Here is a 12490-nt window from a genome sequence, read left to right on the forward strand (position 1 = left end):
AGGATAATAGTCTCAACCTGGGAGGTCCCTTTTGACCCTAAATTGCTGATTAGAGACTTACAAGACCTGAGAGAGAGAAAAAAATGGAACAGTAATCTTCAGCCTTCTTTTTAGAATGTTTGCAAGGGGTGCAGGGCAAAGATCCTGAACTGATCCAGTGCCAGGTGATTATTTAATACAAATACACTGTCTTGTTTATGTACAAAGCTAGGAGAGGTAGGTGACAGGGATTTCTAGCAACTGATATGGAAAAAAAAAGTAACCCAACAGTGTGATTAATCAAAACCACTAAGGTAATAAAGTATGGCCACTAATGAAGGTCCACAGAGCATGGAGAGACTATGGTGTTCCAAGTGCCATAAGCATATCGCCAACTCTGCAGTACTTTGGTAAGTCAGTAATTTCTAGTATCCATCCAGTGACAGCTGTGGATCTCCATTATAAATGCCTGTTAATCTTGTTATAACTTTTGCATTGGGTGTGATAGGAACCATGCCAAAAATCACTCTGTGTACTTACAACATGCCAGTAAGTTGTTTCCCAATGTTTGGGTGGCCACCAACACATCCTCATGCCAGATATCCCAAACAAATTCCTCATTTGTATCTCTCTCTTTCATTCTCCAAACATTATGATATGGAGGACATTTTTGTGTTTCATCTAGAGAAGTAGTCTTTCCAGAAAGTTACTCCTTTTTGTTCTTCAGTTTCTACAGTAACTGGCATCTTCACAGAATTTCCTTGGTCTTATTTCATCTTTCTGCATTATTGTACATGTTCTGAACTCTTTGCCATCTTCCTTGCCTTTAAGCAACCCTGGTAATAAAAGCCTTCTGTCAAGGTCTCTTCTGAATGCTGCAGAAGCTTTTTTTCATCTTGCACCAAATATCAGTCCCTTTTTCCACATCACAGCTACATGCTCCAGGCATAATAGTGGGTGTCATTTCTTCCACTCACGTCTAAGAAATGTATCCATACTCTGCAATTCCACCATCAAAATCTGTTTCAGAGGCTGAAGCTGTTAGCAACGAAGGCTGTCTCTTGTTTTTATAGTTACCCCTTTCAAATACCCGCTGTGTCATTTTACATTGCCTCTTCTGTATAAATGGTCTTAAAAATACATTACGTAATTATTCAAATATTATTACTGTATTGCTTGATCTGTTTTTAAGAGTATATCTGGTACGATTTCCTAAAATGTTAGATTTTTCCCTGTTCTTCTTCCACCTATTTTGTGCTGCACCTGGGCTCAAAACAACCAGAAAGCTCATAGGCCTGAAAGTATGGAATGCAGGGAATTTGCTTTAGAGCAGAGAACAAATTGAAAGTCCCTTTTTCTCCAAACTGCTCTCATGTGTATATTTGTCCATTATTTTTTTATGACTATCCCATGCTCTAACCTTTGTTCGTGTTTCAAACACTTAATAGTTTTGGTGTAATTCAGAACAATGTAATGTCAGAAGGCTGTATTAAATAGATGAAGGAATTTATTTTTAAACAAGTAGAATGCATGTATCACTGATGCTGTTATTCTATACACACTAACTCTGAAAAAATGTGTTTTAAAAAATTGTCGAAAATATCTTACCTTATTGAAATGTGTTATCCCTCCTTTTCAAATATGCATTTTGTCTGCTTTTGTTTTCCAGGTTTCTTTTCTTCCTTCCTCCTCCTGGAGAGGAAATCTGTCTTGTATTAATCCTCTGTTTATTTTCGTTGTCTTTACATTAGTACATTCTCAAATGTAGCTGTTTGCATGTGGAACTACTTATCTTGAATCTTGCTTGCATCTATGACCTGTGGATATTTAATTAATCACTTCTAATACACATGACCCTACATCTCCTATGTTAATACTTAATATTTTCTTGAAATTGCAGTTATTTTCCTACAACTTTACAGTTAAACGTTGTAATAATGTAGTCAAGAATCCTAGCCAGATGCTGTGTCTAAGTTACCTCAGTTTTCTTTTTGGCAAACCTGCTAGAGCAATGCAGCTTATATCTTATTTTTTATTCTAAAGAAGTCACAAGCATGCGTTTCCTGTTCTTTACTTAGAGAATAATATGAAATAGATGCATTAATTTGAATGCAGTGAAGGCTTACATTTTACATCTGAAGTACTTTAAGATGTAGAACAAAAAAAATTGATCTCTATTTTGTTTGGCTTGAAATGAGGAACAAGAGAATAAATTATTTTCTATCCAACACTGACATCTCTGCTTAGAAACCGTCAATTATTATGTAACCCCATCTGTTCCCCAGGGGAACCAAAATTGAACAAGAATAGTAGAACAGTTAATTGCTGAGAGATGGGTTGGCCTCAACTTGTGAGGGAGGGGAGAGCAGATGCATCATTTTGCAGTTACAGAAGTCTTCTAGTTCCTCTGCAGTCCTGTGTTGATACTATCATATAATGATGCATTTCTTGTGGTTTTCTCATCATATGTATGTTCTTCTGCAGGACCTTGGCCTTTACTGAACCTTCTGTGATTTAATTGAAGCAATTAAGCGTCTCTTACCATGTACACTTGTAATAAAGCCCTCTTGGGAGCCTTGAACATTATATTGAAACATTTTACTAAGAGGAACTGGATCTTCTTAGTTTCATTTCAAGACTGTGTTAAATATGTGCAAGAGGATCAAGATGTTTGGAGCAGTAACCTGTTACACTTTCATTTCTTCCTTTATCCTGTTAATCTAGTCGGAATGGTTGAACACCGGTCAATCAAAAGCATATGTTTAGGGAAGAAAAATCTGTCATTTGATGAAGAATCTTTGCTTCTACACTAGTAGTTCTACCAGCAGTTTTGGAAGGTTGGTTCTTTTATTGGTAAGGCATAGCAAAGTTTGATCAGTTTGCAGTTAATATAATTTTCCCTTTGTAGGGAGAGGTTGATTTCCACACTCTCCCTCCACCCCTGCCATGCATGATTATCCACTGAGATTTTTGGTTTTGTGAGTGGAGAAGTGTATCAAAATCCATTACAGAAATGTTTTGTATCTAGTTTAGAATATTTGGAAGCCTTGATAAATCTTGCTTCTATAGAAGAGGGGCCTGCTGCTTAATGTTGCTGTTGTAGAAGTTTTGGAATAAAGTTCTGGAGATTCTGTGTATCCATGGCTAGTAATAGTTTGATCCTTAAGCATGGGAATCGTAAAGTGATTTAGGTTGGGATGTATGTTGGGCGGTCACATAGTTCAACCCCTACTCAGAGCAGACCATACTAGTTTGGGATGCTTGGGGCCTGACCACTTGAATTTTGGACATTTCTAAGGATAGAGATTCCACAGCCTATCTGGGCAACATTTTCAAGTGTTTGACCACCATCATGGTAACGCTTTTTTTTTTTTTTTTCCCGGGTATCTAATCAGATGTTCCTGTGTTGGCCTTTGTGTCCTTTAACTTTCATACTACCAGTGTGCGCTTCCAAAGAGGGTCTGACTCCTTTGTATCATCCCATTAGATAGCTGAAGACAGCAATAAGATCTCCTTTCAGCCTTCTCTTAAGATACAGCACATTAGAGAAGTTATTCATCTGCATTCTTTCCATCTTTGCCCGAGTATGGATTTTGCATATTTGCGTTCAAATATCCCTCTGCACCTACCCAAGTCTTGGGCTTATTTTGTAAATCTGGATGCAGAGGGTTTTATGTGGAACAGAAACAGTGTTTTACAGAAGGACAGAGTGTTTGAAGACTGAATTTAAATCCGATGTTCTTGACTCAGATTAGATCTTGAAACCTGCAAGGGCTGGAGGGGTGGCACAAGTGGTTCCTCCCTTTGAGTTATTTTGTATCTGCAATAGCTGAGAAAGCACTCTTGAAGGAACTCGTTGCAGAGGAGGCAGTTTGAGGGATGGAGTAAGGGACAGGATTAGTGAAAATGAAGGCATTGGTGGTAGCAGTGCATGACCAAAAGTTGAGTATAGATGAGGCAAATGTAAAGAGCAAACTGGAACTATTGTGTGGTGGGAACATGGTCACAGTATCACAGTATACATCTTAACAGACTCGAGCTTTTATGGATTTAAGTCATAGAGGAGCAGGAAACTTTTTTTTTTTAAGCTCCACAGAAATTTAGTTGTGGACAAGTAAAAAAATTAATACAAATATTGCAAGAGAGGAGTAATGAAAACCGTTGAGTTACATTTCTAGAGTAGTGGGGCAAGACTATTGGTAGAATGGGGAGGAGTCATTTGCTTTTCAGCCACTGCTTTGAATAATGAAATATTTATTCCCTGGGAGAAGAAAAGCTGAAACAATAGAGCTGTGTTTATAGAAAAATGGTCATTTGTCCAGACCCTGATTTCTGGTTCATCAATACCTCTTTGTGAGAGGTAGTTCCCTGAAACATTCCTTTGTTTCAAATGGAATGCAACCAGGGGCGTATAGTGCAAGGAGTCTCAGTTGAACAGGCTTAAACAAACAATAAGACAGTGCAAAGGCTGAAATTAAAATGTATATATTTTTCTGTGCCATGTCCTATTCATTACCTGATTAAAGCACAAGCCAAAACAATACAACTTGAAGCTTCCAACCAGATGGGTTGTATGTCTATCCAGAAATGTTAGATGTTTTTTAGAACAAAATGCAACATCATTCAAAAGGTGATTGTGAAGCTTTTAAGCTTTTTGTACTTTTTTTTTTTTGTGAGGTTCCAAATGATTGGGGGGGAGGGGAGGGCAAACCTCTCTTAATTTGTGTGTATCCACAAGGATAAACACCAACTTTTTCATCTTTTCCCAGACCACTGAGCCCAGTGATTCAGTGTTACACTTGGAGGGAATATGACAGGTGGGAACTGAGATGGCTTTAGGTCACTTTCGGTGTAATACATCTATGGTCTCAAATTGTGCAGCCTCTGGGCAAGCAGATGTCTAGTTTATTTTCTTCTCTCCATGACCCAGGATTCTTTGTTGGAAGCAATTTGGAGCTGGGAATATTTATTAATACATTTTTGTTGGTCATGTCCCTGTTGTGGTGGCAGTGTGGGTTAAGGCTTCCTTTCTCTGTCACAGAACCACAATGTGGCCAAACCACAGAAATTTAGGATTGGTAGTTTAATGGTGTATAGGATATGCTTCTAGTTTTATTTGTTGTACTTCTTTCTCTCCCTCCTGAAACATTGACCTTGGTTGGTATTTTGACTTTTGTTGTTTGATTCTTTTTGAAAGCACCATCTAGTGGTAAAATCTCATCAAGGAGATCTAGCAATGGGGTTCTGTTTCTGCTTCAGTGCTTACTTTCTATGGTAAATCTGACTCTTGTTTTTCCCTTGGTAAAAATGAGGCTTAAGAGCAGTTCCAACAAGTGCATCACCAGCAGAGATAAAGAAGTCATTATCCTACTTTATTCAGTGCTCATCAGGCCACACCTGGAATACTCTTCAGTTTTGGTCCCTGCTGTGCAAAAAAGATGTGAACAGGCTGGAGAGGGTCCAGAGAATGGCCAGAGATGATCAAAGGACTGGGAAGCTGCCATGTGAGGAAAGGCTGAGAGAACTGGGCTTGTTTGGCTTTGAGAAAAGAAGGCTTGAGAAGACCTCATCACCATGCTCCAGTTTTTAAAAGGTGGCTACAATGAAGACACAGATTCCCTTTCTACAAGGAATGACATGTAAAAGACAAGGAGCAATGAGTACGAGTTACTCTGGGGAAATTGTGATTGGACAAGAGGGAAACTTTTCACAATGAGAACAATCAGTGATCAGAATAATTTCCCCAGGGAAGTTGTGGGTTCCCCAAGACTGGACACTTCTAAGATTCAGCTAAACAGGATGCTGGGCCATCTTGTCTAGACTATACTTTTGCCCAAAAACATTGGACCAGGTGATCCTCAAGATCCCTTCCAAACCGTTATTCTATGGTTCTTTGTATATTTTTGATACAGATGCAGGGATATTGTGATCTCCCTGGCAAGAAGACACATAGCAGAAGGCTGGCTTCCAAGGTACGCTGTGTGCATAGTTGAGAAGCAGGATGTGAAGTAAGGGCAAAGATGGCAGGCAAGGAGGAGGAAACTTCTGCCACGTACTGTAAAACCAACATATGTGCCATAGGGTAGAGGGACAGAAATGACCAAGTACCAGCAAGTAAGGAACTATGTGAATGACAAATCATGGAGAATATTAACGTGAAGCTAGTGAATTAAAAGCAGTTGAATACAACAGTGCTCCTGCATGGAGAGTTCATCAAAAGCCATCACAAATTTGTTAAATGACTTGCACGTGTTCCTGACAAGGTTGGCAATAGTTGCTTTCTTGCATCCATGTGGCAGCTTGGTTTTAACAGCATGAACATCACTATGGTCTGCACAAATAATTGATTTGTTCTGGCCACTGAACAAAGCATAAATATACACAACCCACTCTAATGAACAATATTTAATTTTGACTACTTAAATACAAACATTAAGAGTTTTGTTACAAAACAGAATAAATGTTTGCAGACAGCTACATTTCATTATCATTGACAATGTCAGGAATGAACAGATGGTGTCACACCTTGCTGTCTTGCCTGAATCAAATACTTCCTTGGACTAAAGGACCCTTGAAAAAAACCTCTCTCTTTCCTTCCCAGAATAACACTACCTTCCCTTTGCATCATCACCATATTGTAGTGTACTAGAGATGTCTTTCAATTTCATTAAAAATACCAAGGAAAACATGTTTTCTGTGATCAGTAAGTATGCAAATATTAACACTTAAGTGCAATATTTTATCAGAAAAATCAAAGATTTGTCCTAGAATATGGTATGACCTGCTGTTTTGAAGATTTGGACAGGAACATATGAGCTTGAGCTGCTTTAAATAGGAAGAATGTTGAAATCCTGTATTTTTTTTTTTGACCCAGGAAATTGGCACATAATTACTCAGATAAAGAGCTTTAACATTGTTGATTCTAGAAATATTTTCAGCCTAACCTCCATTCAGGTTTGAACCACATTATACCATGTTTCTGGTATAACCAAGGATCAACAATGAAAGAAAAAAGTTGCTTTGTTAGAAGTATTGTGCTACACACAGTACATCTAAAATGTAGGAAGCCAAAACACTTGACAGTTTTATGCTTACCTGTCATAGCTATTTGTTACAACGAAGGTATAACACTAGGTGTGTGTTAACTTAGACGCAGGATCCATTGTTAATATAAAGACTTGAATTCTACCATGGTATTGTAAAATTGTATTGTCATGTATCTTCCAGGCACAGATGTGAAAAAGAATGAAAGGCAGTTGTAGGTATCTCCGTCTTTTGAGTAAAGTGCAGTGGTGCAGTAAGTTATCTTTAAAGTACATAGCAAGAGAAACATTACTAACAGACCAGTTTCGATCTTCTGTGGGATGAATATCTCCTAAATGTTTTCTTAAGTAATAGAAATGGGTGTGTCCTCACATCATGAAACTTTGAGCTATGACCAGCTTTGCCATCAGAAAGAATCACTCCTTTCTTGCCGGAAAGATGGTACAGAGGCAAAAGGTGCTTGAATAAATCAGGTCAACAAAGCGGATAATGAAACAATGTCTTTGCAATATGTGGCAAGTAAGGTCATGATACAGATAGTGACACAAGTTCTTTTGCAACCAATGATGCACTGTAAGTGTTGATTAGAAATTACCCTCAAAAACTTGATTCCAAATTATGATTGTGTGAATTATCATACAAACCTTAAGGCATCTGTGAAACAGTGTGCAAGTGTGATGATTAATATGCTGTAGCGAATTGCAACTATGAAATGTAGACAGGGGTTGCTGAAATGCTTTTAAATTGCATAGTAAACACACATGAAATTAAACTTACATTACCAGTAACTTCTGATATAATGTGTAGTGATAGCTTATGTATGTGGAGTTGAGCAAGTAGTACAGAGTGAGAAAGCACTGTCATCTGTTCCTTGAGTGTCAGTGGTGAGATTCTTGCAGAACGAATGTCCTGCTTCTACTTAGCTAGAAACGTGTGGATGGTAGTACTCCTAGATTTTGTGTGCCTAACAAGTGGCTGCGGTGCCTTGCACAATTAGAGTCAGTGTTAGGGGTGCCCCAAACAAATCTCTGCGTAATAGTAGTTGATTCCTCTCTAGAATTATATTGCAAGTTTTGCTAGGTCACTACGCTTTCTAAGTGAAGGAAATGAAATTTTAATTAGAACTCTTGCATTGGTGATCACTAACATTGCTTGTCTAATGGGGGATTTTAAGATGTGTAGGAAAGCAGACAATGACTCTGGGACCAGGCTCTTTCAGGGTGCTTACTACAGAGCCAAAGCCTGTAAATCCTCTGGTCCCAGGATTTAGATGTGTGAATGAAAATCCGTGTTTAGTTTGCCTTCTGACAGTCAGACAAATTTCCATTTAATCTAGCTTTCAAAAGAAATTTTAAAATATTAATACACTATCATAAAATACCTTGTTTAAAATTAATTAGAATTTTCCAATAAGATATTTTACACTAAACCTTCAGAACTTCTCTAAATGTCCCCAGCAACTCTTCTCATGTGTAGACATTTATGTTGTATTCTGATACTGGCTTCTGTTACTTCAAAACCCTATCATATAGTTTCGCTGCAGTTCTGAGCAAACTTTACAACAGTGTTAACAGACAATAATATATTTATATATATATATAAAATGTTTGTTTGAGTATGGTAACTAATCTTGTAGCTCTTTGTATTGCCATGTAGTGGAAAGGATAAGGATTCATTATATATCTGAAAACATGTGGGTTCTGTCTAGTACAGAGGATTTGTCACTTCCATCTGTGGACAGACAGTAGCATCACAATTGTTTCACAAGAAGCGTATGAAAACTTTTAAATTCTGGTGTAACTCTGAGGAAATGAAGTGACCATAAATGTCTGTTGGAATTTTTGTGAATTTATATTGTATATTTATTGGGCATATTGTAGAGAGGAACTGCACAACATGGCATATTTTGTCTGGACTTAGGCAACAAAATTCAACCAGATTACATTTATGTTAGTTCCCTTGTCTTTAGTAATAGTCTGCCAAGCACAGCTCTCAGAAAGACGATTCTTGATCGTTAACTTATAGTTGCCAGAAAACACAGCTATCCAGGAAATTTACTTTGGCTCGGCAAATAACAAATTCTGTTTCTTGGTGCTGTAGGTGATGTGATTTATTCTTCGGGAAAATGTCCCACTCGTGTTTTTAAACAGACAAGTTATTTTCAAAGACATACAAGTAGGAGCTAACAATTTTTTGACTCTAGAGAGAGGATAGGGTTGATAACCTCTAAGCATCTTCTTTTCATGTGTGGATGCAATGCATAGGACTACCACTGTTTGACATTAGCAACGTAAATTACATGCCATTGCACCTGATACCGTGACAATATATGCCATGAAATGAAACACAGATTGAAAATCTATGGACTGAAACAGGGCAAACAAAAGCACAGTAAGCAAAACCCCTTGTGGAAATGCATTGTAGCTAGAACATTGCTGAGGCAGGAGCAATGCAAGTAAATGTAAGTACATGAGCCTTGCCAAAAATAATACTAGCTCTTCTTCCAAAATTGCAGCATCTAGTAGATGAAGCATTTACTTAGTCACACCACTAGAAAAAATGTCTGTTAAAGGTTGGAAGATATAATACAATACTATTTTTAAATTTTGCGTGTAAAGGTCACTGTTATGTAGTGTTGCGATGTCAAATACTGTGCTAGAAAAATAATTAATTTATGTAACAGTTCTATGAGATAAGAAGCTACAGTTAACACTTTGATATCCCTGTTGTGGACTAATTCATTGGGTTTTAGAGGTCATATTTACCTGGTCAAGTTTCAGCTCACCTAGGGTGTGCAACAATGCAGATTAGCCCTGAAATCAGGGAACTGTGCTTCTCTTCTGCTCTTTGTGTATCACAAAACCAAAAAAACACCACCACCACCCATAAGATAAAACTCTGCCCTGTGAAGCAGCATCGTTTTTACTTGCTAGCATTTTTTATGGTTGCAGATTCTGATGAGGTTAAAGACAAAATAAAAGCAAGTCGTTTATTGAAGGCCTTGTGTGTCAACAAGTTAGATGTGGCATAATGACTGTTACTATCTTCAGTTCTCTATGTTTGCGAGTCAGTTAGTTGTGTGCAACTTCTTAATTTTGACTGACTTGATTTTCGTTCACAATAGCAGACTGATGCTTGTGCCATTATGTGGTGGCTGATGAATGACCTAATTTCCCAATCACAGTTGAATTGATGCTTTCTTTTCCTGTTTGTCCTTTCTTGGATTGTTCTGTGTGATGGCTGTTAGATTAAGTTGTTATTTTCTATATTTTCCATAGAGGTGCTAATCTTCCATTAGAACGGAAGGGTGTGACACATTCCTGTGAGTCTGATTCCACTATAATGCAGCTAGGGTGAAAGAAATGTTGACGGTCTACTGATCTGAATACCTAAGCTGATTGCCAATAAACCAGCTCTTCTAAAAGCTAAGATGTTCCCAAATGTGATTTTAGTGATGGTTTGTTCAGACTGATACAAAAAAAGGCATTTATTGATATTGCAGGGGGAAACAGAGGGTTGTTATAGGGTGTATCTACACATTTCTATTAAAAATGGATGAACCTCCAGAAATACCTCAGAATTAGCTGCCATGGAAGGCACTTCATCTGTTCTTCTCCTTCAGGGCAGATCAGCTGAGGGAAACCCCACGAAATGTGTTTACAGAAACCTATCAAGTAGAACTCTCAAATGCAAAGCACCGTCCATGGGGTTTTTTTGTTGAATATTTTTGCTTGTTTATTTTTCCATTCCTATACATTTTCTGTCTATTATACTCAGGATATCTCTGTGCCACTTGCTGCTTATTTGGTCTGTGTTTATCTTACTCTTCTTCCAGTTCTACCCTTCTTGCTTTTACTTTATCCCATTTTGTTTTATTTGATTCCTCTGTCAGTTGGAAATTGTAAGTATATATGTAAGTATTAATAGACATATATATATATATATTTTTTTTAAGAAGGTAGTCTTTACTGAGAGATGGATGTGGACCTAAATGTTCATTCTTTCTCTCCACTTGATTCTGAAATATTCTGCTGAAATTAGGATGAGGACTTCAGCATAAAACCATGAAATTGATAGTGACTTTGTGAGATACCAAAAGGACTTCAGTGAGGCTTAAATACAGGCTTAAATCTGGCTCTCTGCATAGGGGCATACTTCCTGCTTAGAATCCATAGTTTTAAACGTTACCTCTTAGACTTGGCAGAACAAGGAAAGGGTTCTTGGTATGTGATACTGTGTAAGGAATCTTACAGTAACAAACTCATGTGCTGTGAGCTATGCTGAGCATTCAGATTTCCTGTACAATATTCAAGGGCATCAGGCACTGGATACTACATAACCTCTGGGTTTTAAATAACACTCTGAGGCATATTGTCTGCCAGTCATCTGTACGGAGAAACTTGCTTTGAATCCCAAGGAAGATCTGAACAAACATTTCAGTTCTTCTTGTTAATGGTACAATAACAAATGCCAGGTAAAGACATTTCCCTTCTTAATCTTAGTGCTTGACATGCTTACTCTCAGGCAAAAATCACTGGATCGTGTCATAGCCTGAACTTTGTCTTGGCAATCAATGCCATCCTAATCTATTTACAGTGGCTGGACTGGATTCTCCCTCAGACACACCTGTAAATGTCAGTGCACTGATATACATCTGTGCCAGATTCCTATCTAACTAAAGCAGCATCAGTTTAAGCAGCATTAGATTTTGTCTGTATGTGGAGCACTGGATTGAGATGTAGACTTTGGAAGTCATCTGTGTGTGTGACAAAGTATCATGAGGACCTGGAGAGCAGTAATTGTCAAAGATTTGCCATTCTTTTCATGAGTACTTAGTGGGGGGAAAGCTTAACACGTACATGATTTCTTTCCATCAAATAATGGTTTTCTGGGAAGTGGAAGTGGTAGATGCATCAAAATGAATACACAAATGTCACAAATTACTGTGATGGTCTAAGTAGTCTATAAGGAGCTATAGGAAGTTTTCAAAAAGTATTTCCTAGTACATTTTCTCTGGGAAGAACAGCAATTTCCTTGCCTTCCTTGACATGGGAAACTGGCTACTGTCACTCTTTTGAGATACGTCTTGAAAAGATAGCAAAAGTGAACAGAGGACCTCTGAAGCAGGATGTCCTGAAAGCAATACACTAGAAGAGAGCACCATCTGAAGTTTGGTTCAGAACATGAGTGGACAGTGCTCTTTTTGTTTAGCTTTACAAAATTGGGATCAGATAAAATTAGTCTTGGGCATTATTTCAGTGTGTGTACTAGGTAAAACTGTTAGGTCTGTGTTATTCCACTGACAGATAAGCCAGGGATCTTTCTGCTTATCGAATATCTGTAAATGCTAAACAAATCTCAGATGCATGCTAAAGCTTATCAGGGAATGAGTATGAATCATCATTAAGGCATATTTTATCTGATAATAAGTGAATGTATCTCAAAAAAATGTTGTATGTTGAGCATA

This window comes from Patagioenas fasciata, chromosome 4 (assembly GCF_037038585.1).
Source record: "Patagioenas fasciata isolate bPatFas1 chromosome 4, bPatFas1.hap1, whole genome shotgun sequence".
Lineage (NCBI taxonomy): Eukaryota > Metazoa > Chordata > Aves > Columbiformes > Columbidae > Patagioenas > Patagioenas fasciata.